The following is a 12,720-nucleotide window of genomic DNA, read 5'->3' on the forward strand; positions in this document are numbered from 1 at the left end:
AGCCCATCGAGTCTGCACCGACAACAATCCCATCCACGCCCAATCCCTGTAATCCCACATACTTAACCAGTAATCTTGCTAATCACTGGGCATTAAAGGACAATTTTTTAGCATGGCCAACACACCTAACTTGCACATCAATGGACTGTGGGAGGAAACCGGAGCACCCGGAGAAAAGCCACGCAGACATGGGGGAATATGTGCAAACTCCACACAGACAGTGACCCAAGCTGGGAATCGAACCCAGATTCCTGAAGCTGTGAGACAGCAGTGCTAACCACTGTGTCACCCCAATCAATCAATCGATAGAATTTTTGAGAAGGTGACCAGGTATGTAGATGAGAGTAGTGCAGTTGATGTAGTTTATAAGGATTTCAGCAAAGCATTTGACAAGGTCCCACATGGGAGGCTTACAAAGAAGACAAATGCTAATGGGATACAGGGTAATTTGATAAGGTAGTTTCAAAATTAATTCAGTTGTAGGAGACAGAGGGTGATACATGAGGGCTGCTTTAGTGACTGGAAGTCAATGTCCAGTGACAGACTTTAGGGATCTGTGTTGGGCCCTCTACTATTTCGGCATTTATTTAAATGACGTTGATGACTACGTGGGGGGTAGGATTAGTAAGTTTGTGGATGATACAAAGATTGGCCGGGTGATTAACAGTGAGGCAAAATGTCTTGGGTTGCAAGAAGAAATAGATTGGATGGTCAAATGGAGAGATAAGTGGCAGATGGAACTTAACCCTGAAAAGTGTGAGATGATACACTTTGGAAGGAGTAATTTGACAAGGAATGCATGACTCGGACGTTTTGTGGAACAAGGGGACATTGGCGTGTTTGTCCACAGATCTCTGAAGGCAGAAGGGCATGTTAGTAGGGTGGTGTAAAAGGCATGTGAGACACTCACCTTTATCAATTGAGGCATAGATTACAAAAGCAGGGAAGTCATATTGGAGTTGTATAGAACTTTGGTGAGGCCACAGCTAGGGTACTGAGTGCAATTCTGGTTGCCACGTTATTGGAAGGATGTGATTGAATTAGAGGGGGTGCAGAGGAGATTCACCAGGATGCTGCCTGGGAGGGAACATTTACGTGATGAAGAGAGGTTGGATAGGCTTGGGTTGTTTTTGTTGGAGCAGAGAAGACTGAGGGGTGACCTGATGTACAAGATTATGAGGGGTGTGGACAGGGTGAATAGGGAGCAGCTGTTCCCTTTAGTTTGAGGATCAGTCAGGAGGGGGCATTAGTTCAAAGGGAGGGGCAGGAGGTTTAGGGGAGATGTGAGAGAAAGCCTTTTTGCTCAGAGGGTGGTGACAGTCTGGAATGTGCTGCCAGGAGGGTGGTGGAGGTGGGTTGCCTAATATCCTTTAAGAAGTATCTGGACGAGCACACCTTAACATTTCAAGGCCAAGTGCTGGTAAATGGGATTAGGTGAAAGGTCTGGTATTTGTTGCATGTCAGTACAGACTCGATGGGCCAAAGGGCCTCTTCTGCACTGTATGATTATGCGGGCTTTTCGAAGTGGCTCGACAGCATTTTTTCTTTCACCTTGGCATGCAACACATCCTTAAATGAAATAGGTAGAAATTAGATTTTAATTAGAAATTAGTTGTTCCCAAAGATTCTTTTCCGCCTTCCTCCTCCACAAAAAGACTGTAGGCAAAAACATCAATCTTATTGTGCTGTAACTTCTTTGGCAAAGAATACATCTCCTCCATTCCTGTTCTGTACTGGCCTTATCGGAAGCAGGTGTATTGTCCAAATGCCCGGAAGTTACACAAGCCGACCAACACGTTGGAATATACTGTTCCAGTAACATCATTCAGATGGAATTGGTTCCGAGTTTACTTTGACTTCAAAGAAGAGCTGAAAGGTTTCCTGGCCCACATTTATCTCCAAAGTCAATAGTTGCTGAGCATTCCACAGTTGCATCCAGAGGTCACATCACCCTATTTTGCCAACTTCTGGACCTGAAGTCTCTAGAAGTTAAAGATTAACCTCCTAAGCGTTGCCACAAGCAAACGGGGAACAAACCTGGGGAGCGTTTAGGGTGGGTTTTTTTAAAGCATTCTTAACATATCTATTTATTAGTTATAAAAAGGTTGGAGAGAGAATCATAGAACCCTACAGTGCAGAAAAAGGCCCTTTGGCCCATCGAGTCTGCACCAACCATAATCCCACCCACGTCCTACCCCCCATATCCCTACATATTATTATCTGCTAATCCCTCTAACATAAGCATCTTAGGACACTAAGGGGCAATTTTAATGTGGCCAATCAACCTAACGCGCACATCTTTGGACTGTGGGAGGAAACCGGAGCACCCAGAGGAAACCCACACAGACACGAGGAGAATGTGCAAACTCCACAGATTCCCAAGCTGGGAATCAAATTCAGATCCCTAGAGCTTTGAAGCAGCAGTGCTAACCACTGTGCTACCATGCCGCCCCAGAGAGGGAGAGAAGAAAAATGTCTAACCAAGAGTCAAGAATCATCTGCCTGTCCAACAAAGTAACTGAAGACTTTTTTCAGTTGACTGTGAAAAGGTAGCTCATCACAAAAAGGGATATATTGTGTATCCGATGACATGGTAAAGAGGCTGGAAATGGCAGATCATGTAATGAAACCTACTAGAGTATATCCAACCAGAGACATTAACGCTCTACACGCACCAACTTTGGAATCATGTTTAGGAGTAATATGTTTCGTAGTGACGGAGGCAGCCCATCAAACCCACTGTGCCACCCCAGGTGTATGGGTTAGGTGAATTGGCCATGCTAAATTGACCCTAATGTCGGGGGGGGTTTAGTAGTGTAAATGGGTGGGGTTATGGGAATAGGGCCTGGGTGGGATTGTGGTCGGTACAGATACAATGGGCCGAATGGCACCCTTCTGCGCTGTGGGGATTCTATGAAGTTCTATGAAGCTGATTGAAAACAGAACACCTAAGTGTGTATATATATGTATGATATCTATCAGAACAAGGCTACGATTGATGTAAAAAAAATAAATCCAATGCTTCCTTGCATGTATTTGCAGCTTCTAAACAAAGCAGCTCGATGCTGATGTGAGACAAAGTTCTAGCTCTAGGGCTTTACAGTGCTTTGAACGCAGTAAGTTTACACTTTCTGCATTAAACCAGCTTTGCTTGGTGGTGAGGTTTATTGCTGTTATATATAATTTAAAAATCTAAATTTGTTTTGAAGCCTTGTGTGTTGCAGTGTGTGCCTTTCCCCTCCTACTGTTGCCTGGTGCCATGCCTTTAGAAGGGTTTTGCTATAACTACTTTCAACATTGGGTTGACTGGTATGTTTCTGTGGCTCAGGTTAGTCTCGCTGGGATTTTTTGGAGGGATGAGGCAGTAGCTCAATTTTGATTTGATTGGATTTATTATTGTCAGGATACAGAGAAAAGTATTCTTTTTTGCACAGGCCTATTTTCGAAAAGATATTACTAAACTAGAAAGAGTGCAGAAAAGATTTACTAGGATGTTACCGGGACTTGATGGACTGAGTTATAAGGAGAGGCTGAATAGACTGGGACTTTTCTCTCTGGGGCGTAGGAGGCTGAGGGGTGACCTTAAAGAGGTGTATAAAATAATGAGGGGCATAGACAAGGTAGATAGTCAATAGCTTTTCCCAAAGGTAGGGGAGTCTAAAACTGGAGGGCATGGGTTTAAGGTGAGGGGGAGAGATACAAAAGTGTCCAGAGAAGCAATTTTTTCACACAGAAGGCGGTGAGCGTCTGGAACAAGCTGCCAGTGGTAGTAGTAGAGGCAGGTACAATTTTATCTTTTAAAAAGCATTTAAATAGTTACATGGGTACAATGGGTATAGAGGGATATGGGCCAAATGTGGGCAATTGGGATTAGCTTAGGGGTTTTAAAAAAACAAAAAAATAAGGGTGGCATGGACAAGCTGGGCCAAGGGGTCGGTTTCCATGATGTAAACCTCTATGACTCTAAAGCATACTGTTCATAAAGAAGGAAATGAGGGAGTGCAAAATGTAGTGTTACAGTCATAGTAAGGGTGTAGAGAAAGATCAATTTAATGCAAGGTAAGTCCATTCAAAAGTCTGATGGCCACAGGAAAGAAGCTGTCTTTGAGTCGGTTGATCTGTAACCTCAGACTTTTGTATCCATTTTTTTGATGGAAGAAGGTGGAAGAGAGTATGTCCAGGGTGCATGAGGTCTTTAATTATGCTGGCTGCTTTGCCAAGGCAGTGTTAACAAAGTCAATGGATGAGAGGCTGGTTTGCATGTGACTATAGCCCAATTTACAAACTTCTCGTAGTGTCTTGCGGTCTTGGGCAGAACAAGAGCCATGCCAAGCTGTGATACAACCAGAAAGAATGCTTTCTATGGTGCATCTATAAAAGTTGAACCACATTGCACAATGCAATAGTTGGAAACCATAGCCAGAGAGAGAGAGAGAGAAAGCATGGCCAGTCCACCTAACATGCACATCTTTCACGAACAGCACTTTGTAATCATCAATAGGTTAAAACTAACCTGTCCAGTGACGGCCTAACACTACTCGTGTTCCCTATTACTAAGTGAACAATCCAACGCTTGGTGAATTCTGCTTCACAGTGATAGGAAGAACCAACATCCAAGGCTGACATTAACACCACAATGAAGCTACTGTGAAAATCCCCTAGTTGCCACACTCCAACGCCTCTCCAGGTACACTGAGGGAGAATTTAGCATAGCCAATACACCTAACCAACACGTCTTTTGGACTAAGGGAGGAAACCGGAGCACCCGGAGGAAACCCACGCAGGCACAGGGAGAACATGCAGACTCCACACAGACAGTGACCCAAGCTGGGAATTGAAGCCAGATCTCTGGCACTGTGAGGCAACAATGCTAACCACTGTGCCAACACAGAGGCTCTGTTCTCTCTCCTCAGATGCTGTCAGACCTGCTGAGGATTTTAGCATTTTCTGTTGTTTTGTTTTCAAAATCCAGCACTTTTTAATAAAATGATTGAGTCCCACTGGTAGCAAAGATTCCAGGTTTCATTAACTATTAATCTATAAGGAGCTAGTGTGTATATGGGGAAGGCTTGTCAATGTTATTTGCCCTGATCTCATTTACTCCAGAGATGGGGAGATAGCTGCAATCACTGACTTCATTTCCAATGAGTGATGTGTGTATAACTTGGGCACGGTACATGTAAGAATGAGATCTTCTTCGGGGCTGTCACAGATGCTAGTTTCAGAGGAGAAAAAAGTTGGAAATGCGACTCAAAAACAGTTTGATGATGAAGAAAACAGTTTTTGATTTGTTGGAGAGGTTTCTTGTAATTAAGATAGAATTCTAAATCTCAGTGCAATGCAAGACGCTAGAAGTTAAACACACATGCACCTTCATAAGTTTTATTCCAAATGGGATTACAGGGTCTTTTTTTTATTTATTAGTGTCAGAAGTAAGCTTACATCAACACTACCATGAAGTTACTGTGAAAATCCCCTAGTTGCCACTCTCCGGCAACCGTGCGGGTACACTGAGGGACAATTTAGCATGGCCAACGCACCTAACCAGTACGTCTTTCAGAATCTGGGAAGAAATCAGAGCACCCAGAGGGAACCCGCACAGACGCAGGGAGAACGTGCAAACTCTGCACAGACAGTGACCCAAGCCAGGAATCGAACCTGTGTCCCTGGCGTTGTGAGGCAGCAGTGATAACCACTGTGCTGCCCAGAAGGAAATTAGTTTTTCTATCTTTTTTTTATAAAAATAAAACTCAGTAAAGTTTAATAGAAATGGCAAAGCGGCAGCACATTGTATCCAAATAAGAACAACTAAATAATCTATAAAAATATGCTGGATAAATTCAACAGCATCTGTGCAGAAAAATACATTTCTGATTTATATTTAGATCCCAAACTTTAATTTTGTTTCTCTCTCCTGAGTTTATCCAGCATTCTCTATTTTTTTTATTTCAAATTTCCAGCATCTGCAATATGTTGCTTTTATTCAACAAATAATCAGTGCGTATATTTCATCTTTTACCCTGTGCTTTTACCTAGACTTCCTAACTAAACGGTGCAGGTCGCAGCCAAGTACAACCATACAGCACCTTACAACCACTGATAGACAAATTTGTGTTTTTCTTTTTATTTTCTGGGCTGGCTGATGTTATATTTGATGAGGGAGAAATTTTTATTACTCAAGTTTATTTATTAGTTTCACAAGTAGGCTTACATTAACACTGCAATGAAGTTACTGTGAAAATCCCCTTGTTGCCGCATTCCGGTGCCTGTTCGGGTACACTGAGGGAGAATTTAGCACTGCCAAACGCACCTAGCCAGCACATCTTTTGGACTGTGGGAGGAAACCAGAGCACCTGGAAGAAACCCACACAGACATGGGGTGAATGTGCAGACTCCACACGGACAGTGACCCAAACTGGGTACTGAACCCAGGTCCCTGGCGCCGTGAGGCAGCAGTGCTAACCAGTGTGCCACTTTGCCATACTAATAAACCCTCTGTCTGTCCCAAGGACAGAGTGATGATTTCTCTACCCACACACACACACACACACACACACCCCTGGACCGACTGTTGGGCGGGTTTCGGACTGTTTAAAGACTTCAAACTTTTGGAGAACTTTCTGGAGATGGTGGAACAGTTCTGTGTACGAATTCCCCACCCACCCCCGAGAGACAAATGCTATGTGGGGTAGAGGGGAGGTGGTGGCGGGTGGGGGGGCGGCGGAGAGAGGAGGGGGGGAACCTTATTCCATTGCCAAGGCCTCGCCAAACACACAAGCTGCTGTTTGGCTGCTAATATATTTCAGTCAATAATACGCTTTGGAAACTGCAATGTGCAAACAGCAACCGCCTGTCTGCATCCAGTCAAAACCAAAATCCTACAAGTGCCCACAGATAAGATGTGTCATGAAATCGCCAGGGAAATGGTTGAAATTTGAGCACTTAGTGCATCTGGAAAGGGGCAGTGTGGGTCCAGCGAGGTCCCGGTTGATAATACAATGGCCCCTTGATCTGTTAAACCCCAGACGCTTCGAAATGCTTCAAAGAAAAATGTCTGTAGCTTCCTAGTGCGCTGTAAACAAGATGTATTTGTCTGTGTTCGCCAATGAAAAAGTTGTTTGTTAAAAGGGGGCGGGAGGTTGGCAAACTTAAAGAGCGGGCTCTAGAGAGAGAGAGACTGGACATGGGTCTGGCTGTTGTGGGGAGAGCGCGATTAAAATGATCTTATTGTTGTCTCAAACACGATGCTCAGCTTGATCGAGACTTCCCTCACTCGTTGCACTTTGTGCAACTGAACTCTCCGTCCGTGACTCCAAACAGGGAGAGATCCCCGCTCCAGGCAGAGCCGCTTGTACGTAACCCTTCTCACACGGTGTAAGGTCTCGCTGGGAAAGAAAGAGAGACAAACGGGGGAAGACAGAGAGAGTCACGGAGAGGTTAAAACACAAAGGCAAACAGAAGGAGATAGAGAAAGATGGTAGAGGGAGATACAGTGAGGGCAAAGCACAAAGACGTAGAGACAGAGAGGGAGAGAGAATTGCACAAAAAGAGACAGAGAGGTAGCGAGAAAGAATCTCAGAGCGAGAGAGACATACACAGAGACAGAGAGGGAAACAGAAATAGAAGCAGAGAGGGACAAACACACACACATGGAGGCAGAGAGGGACAAACACACAAAGACACACATACACACAGAGAAAGAGAGACACGCACATAGAGGCAGAGAGAGACAAACACACAGACACACACACACAAGAGGCGCAGACAGAGAGAAAAACAGAGACACGCACAGAGATACAGACACACACGGTGACACAGAAAGACAGAGACAGACACGCACACACACACTGATACAGAGACGCAGAAACAGAGACAGAGAGAGAGCTGTGTGAAATCAGCTGTATTGATTTCGTTAAACAAGCGGGAAGTCCAAGCAAGTGGAACGATACATATTTACACTGAGATGTGTAACAAAAACAAAAGATTGATTTAGGGGGCATAGCATAAGAAACACAAATGAAATCAGTCTAACTAGCGTTCACAAGAAATGCAACAGAAAGTCACAGCTCGATTGATCGATGCCACTTTATTTGGTCTCCCTGTGCAGTCTATCATCTCCCTCCGAGTATCTTCACACATATTTGATAACAGGTCAGCTATGATCTGTGCAGTTTCGAGTCTTTCAGCATATGAAAGTTTACTTCTTCCCTCTCCTGGCAATCAGCTGTTACCGGGACTGTTAAACATCGTTTCATTTGAGAACTGAGAGCTGATCTGAGCCCAATGGCAGAGTCGATGCGAAAGTGCCACAGCCCCTCAGAGTTAAAGAGACAGTGAGATTAGGACAAGTGGAGAGAAGGATCTGATGAGAGAGGCGGTGTGGGAGTGAGTGTGATCCCGGGAGCTGTCGGTGGAGGGCTGGCTCTGGGAGATTGTCTTCACTATCTGCTGTCTGGCCCACTGTTTAGATACGACACAGGGACACACACTGACACAGGGTCAGGAGCACACAGACACAATGGCATACTGACACACAGAAACAGGGACACACAGACACAATGACACACAGAGATAGGACATATAGGCACAGGAACACACCGATACAGGGACACACTGACATAGGGACACACAGAGACAGGGACATCTAGAGATAGGGACACACAGACATAATGACAACAGACACAGTGACACACAGATACAGGAACATACCAACACAGGCACACACAGACACAGGGACATACAGGCACTGTGACACACAGACACAGGAACACACCGACACAGGCACACAGGAACACATAGAGACAGAGACACACAGGGACAGGGACACATAGCGACGGGGACATACAGGCACTGGGGCTCAGATATGAGGATATACAGACAGAACTACACAGACACAGGAACATACCAACATAGAGGCACACAGACTCAATGTCACACAGAGACAGGGACATGCACAGGGGCACAGACACAGCGACACACAGACACAGAACCACAGAGACGCAAAGATGCAGAACCACAGGGAAACACAGACACAGGGACACACAGACACAGGCACACACAACAGAATGAGACATAAATGTAGTGGCACATAGAGACTGATAAACACACAGGCATAGGAACATTCAGACACAATGACAAAAACAGACACATTGATATACCTAGAGACACCCAACACCAACAGAAACAGACACAGTGACATAAACACAGACACTGTGACAGGCACAGTGATACACAACACAAAATGACATGCACATGGACACAACAATACATAGACAGAAACACAGCAACATACACAGTGACACACATGCGGCCACAGACACAATTACATAGATGGAAACAGGCAGTTATACAGTGACATATACATACACAGAAACAGCCATGGTGAGACACACACACAGTGACACATATAGACAGAAACACAGTGACATGCATGTAGACACAATGGCACATGCACACACAGCCACAGTGATACAGACAAAAACAGGTACAGTGACAAGACACTGACATAAATGCACAGTGACACACACAGACAGTGGCACACAAACTCACAGAAACAAACACAATGACACATATAGACTTAACCCAGTGGCATACATACACAAACACAGTGACAAGCATGTAGATACAGTAGCACACAGACAGTGACAGATACACATGCACATAGAATGTCAGACACATAAACACAGAGACACACAAACTCAGGGACAGTGGCACAATATAGATATCAATTCAGGTAAACAGTCTGACACAGACACAATGACATATAGACATACAGTTGCACACGGTCTCTCACACACAGGCACCACCAGACATACTGACACAAACATGCTGACATGTAGAGTTAATTGTACGATACTTGTACACTGACACACACACACATAATGAAACACATAGTGACAGATACAGTGAAGCACACAGTGACACATATAGCGACACACACATACACACAAAGAATGACACACTAGCAACACAATGAGTGACACACATATAATGAAACAAATAATAATGCACGAACAATGGCAGGCAGAGTGACTCACACACAGTGACACACACATGAAATGATACATACACATAGAGACACACAGACTGACACCCGCAGAGAAACACACACAAGGTGACATACACGGTATTACACAGTGACACACACACGCACGCACACACAATGACGAAGTGGCACACACAGTGACACACTCAGTGACACACAAAATGACACAGTGATGTGCACACAGTGATGCACATTGTGACACACACAGTTACACACTTTGCACACAGTGACATTCAGTGACACACACACAGTAACATAGTGACACACAATGACACTCAGTGACACACACAGTGACACACAGTGATACACACAATGTCACACATTAATACACTCAGTGACACACACAGTAACACACTGACACATTCAGTGACACACATAATGGCACACAGTGACACCCACAGAGAAACACACACAAGGTGACATACACTATCACACAGCGACACACACACACAATGACAAAGTGGCACACACAATGACACACACAGTGACACACTCAGTGACACATAAAATGACACAGTGATGTGCACACAGTGATGCACATTGTGACACACAGTTACACACTTTGCACATAGTGACATACAATGACACTCAGTGGCACACACACAGTGACGCACACAATGACAAACAGTGACACACAGTTTGATACACACAATGTCACAAAGTAATACACTCAATAACACACAGTGACACATTCAGTGACACGCACAATGGCACACAGTGACTAACACACAGTGACACACTCAGTGACACACAAAATGACACAGTAATGCGCACACAGTGCACATTGTGGCACACACAGTTACACACTTTGCACACGGTGACACACACAGTAACATAGTGACACACAATGACACACTGGCACACACACAGTGAGACACACAATGACACACAGTGAAACACAGTGACACAGTTTGATACACAATGTCACACAGTAATACACTCAGTGACACACACAATAACACACTGATACATTCAGTGACACACGCACAGTATCACACAGTGACACACACACTGACACCCACAGAGAGACACACACTCAGTGACACACTCAGTGACACAGTGATGCGCACACAGTGATGCACATTGTGACTCTCACAGTTATACACTGTGACATTCAGTGAAACACAGTGACAGACCCTGCTCTCCACACTGTTGCTGATTGATGTGGGTTGTAAATGCTGCACTCTGGGAAATGCTGAATCGCCTGCGACATGGCCGCTGTCAGTACTGGCTGGAGAATGACAGCCGGGGCTGATAGAGGGGGCAGAGAGCCCGCGAGGGGCTCACGGTGCTCTGGGGCTGCCACTGCTTACCCTCTCCTATGCCCCTCCACAGCTCCCTGAGTGCCTGCTCCCTGGCAGCTGGGGGAGAGGTGGGGCGGGGGGAGAGTGCTGGCGGTGAAGGGATTGCTCAGGGAGAGCCCAAGTATTCTTTAAAGTGAGTGGGGAGAGGGAGGGAGGCTGGGGTGTGAGTTAGAGTGTGCGGGGTGGGGGGGTGGAGGTTGCTGTGGGTTCTGGGGTGAGCCAGGAGTGTGCCAGTCTCTCTCTCTCTCACACACCCCCACACACACACACACACACACACAGCCCATTGTCCTCGCCCTATTGTTGCCTTCTGTTTTTCGTCTCCAGCCGCCTTTTGACCAGCCCGGGATCTCACATCGCCTTTGACAGCAGCAGGGAACACATCTCTCTCTCTCTCTCTGTCTCTGTCTCTCTCTGTGTGTGTCTCGCTCTCTGTGTACACTACGTCGGAGAGCTGAACGTCAACAGGATCAGGTACGCTCTCTCCAAACTGCATGTGACTTTGTTGATTTCTGTTTAAACTCCTGTCCAGCAAACCGCTTCCCCCCCCCCCCCCCCTCTAAATTCCTAATCCTGCAGAGAACATCCCCCCCCCCTGCAATCTATGGGAAAGACACACAAACACACACACACACACAGTTAGCGAGAGAGCTCTCCTTTTGACAAGTATCTGCTGTTAAACATGCCTTCGAGCCGGACTCTCTGCTTTGGCTCCGCTTTTAATATTTGGCTTTTTTTTATGTTGTTGTTGTTTTTGCTTGTTTGCTGGGACTGGATTTCCCCTCCCCTTACTCCTCTATCCCTCCTTCCCTCCCTCCTCTCCTCTCCTCCCATCCCTCACCCTCCCCACCCCTCCTCCTCCTCCTCCTCCTCTTTTCCCAGTGAGTGAGGGGTTTTTTTTTTCGCCCGGCCAGCGGAAAGTGCGATCTCCGCTCAACGCTTCAATCAATCCTTGGGCAAGAAGGAGGAACCGACAAAAAAAAATTAAAACAAAAAACCGCTCGCTTGCCGCCCCGCTCCCAGCCGCTTTAACCCCGAGACAGGAGCAAGGTTAGCAGCCTGCTGTGCACTTTCGCCCGCGGGTTTGTTTCATTTATTGCAACCTTCCCCCTTCTTGTTTTTTTTCTGTTTTTTTTTTAAAAATTAAAACGCTCTGATTTGTGTTCGGTCTCCTTCACTAGGACGTGGTGCACATTTCACGTGTTGGAGGGTTTTTTCTGTGTACTCCAGTGCCGGTGAAATCTCCCGATTCCCATTTTGCACGTGTAAAGCTTTGAAATGGGTCATAACAATAATAATGAAATTGTGCTGATTTGATGGGAGATTTTTATTTTTAAAAAGATACTCTTGGTCCTAGTCGGTGTTGGGGGG

Source organism: Carcharhinus amblyrhynchos, chromosome 19 (genome assembly GCF_965287045.1).
Source record: "Carcharhinus amblyrhynchos chromosome 19, sCarAmb.v2.hapA, whole genome shotgun sequence".
NCBI lineage: Eukaryota > Metazoa > Chordata > Chondrichthyes > Carcharhiniformes > Carcharhinidae > Carcharhinus > Carcharhinus amblyrhynchos.